The following is a 3,833-nucleotide window of genomic DNA, read 5'->3' as shown; positions in this document are numbered from 1 at the left end:
TTTAAAAAGCAGTGATATTGTGATTTAGTGAGTTAATGTTACAGTTCAATTCCTGACATTTCTGTGAATATGTATTATTTTTTTATGTAGGTGCCATCTATTCACATACATGTGGGATGTGCACCCTGGTACCACTTCCTCCAAAACAGATACATTTGTTCTTTTCATGGTTCATATTCAATACTCTTTTTCAATACCACAATTCAAAGGTATCAATTCTCCTTCTGTCTTCTGTATTCACTGTACAGTTTTCAGATGTTTATGAAACAACTGAAAATATTGTAACTTGATTCAGGCACACTTTAGTCTTTAAATTGACATCACTACTCTTCAGAACTTTTTTGCAGCAGATTTTTCCAATCTATCTCTTGATTTCATGACTGATCCTCTTATGTGTGTTGACTGTGGATCCAAGTAGAATGAAATTGTTGACAACTTCTATCTTGAGGCCACATTCTTCTTCATTAAGGTATGGCCTCCTGAATGATCTGTTCAGCATACAGATTTGAAAATGTAATGACAAAGTGTACATCCTTAATACCCTCATTTGTTGATTTTGAACCATAGAGTCAGTATTCCCTGATGTTTTTAGTGAGAACAATCAAGTATTCTGAGATTCTCATTCTTTTCAATATTAACCACAATTCATTGTGAAACACAGTCAAATATATTTTTTTACTGTCCAATATCTTCACATAGTCAATAAAACACAAGTGGACATCCTTCTGGTATTCTCTGCTTCTATCCAAGATCAATCTGATGTGAGGTTGTTAAAAATTCTATGTTGCTTAGAACTACAATCAACACCCTTGGAATTAGTGAGAAAGATGAGTCGCCAAAGGATGGGTTGTTTAGGGAAAATCTGCTGTCAAGGAACTTTCCAAAATTCTAAAGAGTATTGATGTCAATTTCTATACTAAGGCTCACTTTATCCAGACCATGGTCTTCTCAATTGCTGGTTACGGGTCTGAGAGCTAGAAAATGGATAAGGATGACAGAAGAATTGATGCTTTTGAGTTGAGGTGCTGGGGAAGAGTATTGACTATGCATTAAACTCCCAACAGAACAAACAAGTCCATCCTGGAGAGCATGAAACCAGGATGTTCCTAGGAGGCAAGGATTTTGAAGCTCCGTCTCACATACTTTGAGCATGTTGTAAGCAAAACAGCATGCTTGGAAGGGTGGATGGTCAGTGCAGAAGAGAAAGATCCAGGATGGGATGAACTGACACAGAGATTATGAAATGGGGTCATTTGTATCAGAGGCAGTGAGGTTGGCTCACAATAGGGCAAAGTTCAGAGTTATTCATAGGGTGGCTGTGAGTTGTGGTCAAGTCAATGGTCCATAATAAAAACATTAGAAGGTCTTCTTTGTATGTGTGTGAATGGTTATCTATCCCTCACAACATTGTGCTTTAGGAAGGATTGTGATATGTTATTTTTAAGGATAAATGTAATACCACTCCTGATCAATTTGTCATTTTGTCAAATATGGCTCACACCATCACTATGAACTTTGCCTCATCCTGTGTCATACTCAACATTTCTGTTCTATTTGAGCCCATTGTTAGAATTATTGTGTCAATCACTTCCCTGATATTCTTTGTCTCTTTCTCTTACTCTCCACCTTTCCAAAGCATGATGTCCTTTTCCAAGGATGGCCCCTCCCAACAACATGTCCAAACTATGTGAGAGGAAGCTCTGTCATCATCACCTCCAAGAAACACCTGATTGTACCTTCTCCATGACATACTTACTCATTCTCTCATGAGACATTCCGCACTCTTCTCCAATGACACACTCATAGGCATTGATTCTCCTCGTTCCACCTTGTTCATTGTCCAACTTTCATATACATAGCAATAAACTGAAAAGTTCATGGCTTGTATCAGTTGCACCTTAGTCTTCAATATCATTGCTCATTACTATTTGGAGCACTCCTTGACAACTGAGTTTCACACTGTCATAATTTATTTGATTTCTTGACTACTGATACCAAGGGTATTGATTGTGGATCCAAGTAAAATGAAATTGTTACAACTTCAGTCTTTTCTTTATCTGTCGTGATGTTGCTTATCGGCCCAATGGTGAGTATTTTTATCTTCTGAACATTGAGATGTATGTAAGTTATTTTCTGCAGAAAGTATTTTATATGCTTTTTCCTTTCACCCAGCAAGGTTCTACCATATTCAAAACATAGGTTGTTAGTGAATCTTCTTCCAATCCTAGTATCACTTTCCTCTTCATAAAGTTTAGCTTCTTAAATGACTTGTTTAACTTATCTACTGAACAGGTATGAAGAAAGGACACAGCCCTGACACATACATTTCTTGATTTTAAATCATGCAATAGTCTTGTTCTGATTGTCTGATTTAGAATGATCAGTTCAAATCCATCAAACTCAGCTCACCAGTGCTTAGAATGTCCATCTTTATGTTTTCCATTTCTTCTTTGGCAATATGTAATTTTCCTAGATTCCTACTTCATATATTGCATTGCCCATTCATTAAAAATGGATGTTGGTGCCTACCCACACTCATTTTGAGTCTTATTACATCACCAAATGAAGGTCTTTCATTGTGTCACAATTTTACTGAAATTTAAGATAGACCACGTTGAAAACACAAAATTTCCCAAGCTATACTTAGAGTACCTTCCAACCCAAAGCATGTATTTCTTTGTGCTGTGTTGGGCAATGCTCTGCTGCTATTCATAGTGTTTCCCAGGGCCCATTATTCAGTTGTCCGTGGTCAGTCCTGTCTATCAGTCTTTCTTACTCTGGAAGCTCTAGTGAAACCTGCCTACCTTCAGCAACACTGCTGACATTTGAACTGATGGTCTATTTCTCAGCATCTCAAGAACATAAAAGGCACCGCACTATGGTAAATTGACCGATGACCAGTAACATAGCTTGCAGACACCAGTCAAAATATCAACTAGCACTAATCAGAAAAATGCTTGACTAGCTTCAATCATTTTCATAAAACTGATATCAGAATAAGAAAAATTTTCACAAATATCAACAACCTGAGAGAAAGCAATAATATGTATTTTATTCTACATAAGGCAAATTTTGATGTAATTAAAAAGAGAAAAACCTAAATGACCTTGAGATGTCAGAAAGCCCCTCTTGAAGCATCTATGCTGATGCTTTCCCTCAGATTGCCTGCATCTGAATGAAGTACATTTACAAGACTCAATCCTTATCTCTACTTATTTGGCTCATAGTGATGACGTTGTTATCGACTGTTTTCGAGTTGAACACAGCTCACAGCGATCCGATGAACAAAAGCCCTGAAGCCGCTCTACAACTATCAACATTTGCCAAATTTCATAGAGATTCCATAAACATGTTATTTAGGAAGTGGATGCCACTCCTGCTTCCAAAATTGTGTGTTATTGTTCATAGTGATAGGCAGTCTGATGTCATCTTTTTATAGTTACAGTGGCACACTTTATTGTAAGTGACACTACTAATCCAAAGGTGATGTCTGTCTGCCCATTTAAATCCATCAGCAATTGCACAGAAATAAGACTGTCAGTCACATGTGATTTACCTCCTCCAGAAACTCTGTTGCAGGGTCAGCTATGAGTTAATTCTGACTCACAGGCAATGAGTTTAAGTTTGGGGTTTTTTTTTCTAATAAAAACACAAACCTAAATATGAATACTAGGGAAATTGATCAACATGATTTAGGGCATAAACACAATACCTTTATGACCAACATTACTGTCAATGATGAGAGAGTAAAGGCATTCCCTTGTGAAACATAACCAGACAAGGTTGGTTTTTTATCATCATTCCAATTCAAAATTGTATTTGAAGTGTACTTT

General features: G+C 36.9%; 1 pseudogene; it reads left to right on the top strand.

Annotated features, from left to right (window-relative positions):
* Positions 1 to 2,065: 2,065 nt before the first annotated feature.
* LOC102850909 overlaps positions 2,066 to 3,833 on the top strand; it is a 36,976-nt pseudogene continuing 35,208 nt past the window's right edge.

Source organism: Elephantulus edwardii, unplaced genomic scaffold (assembly GCF_000299155.1).
Source record: "Elephantulus edwardii isolate Elephantulus edwardi_28Jun2011 unplaced genomic scaffold, EleEdw1.0 scaffold00158, whole genome shotgun sequence".
Classification (NCBI taxonomy): Eukaryota; Metazoa; Chordata; class Mammalia; order Macroscelidea; family Macroscelididae; genus Elephantulus; species Elephantulus edwardii.
This window is presented reverse-complemented; position numbering and strand designations above follow the sequence as displayed.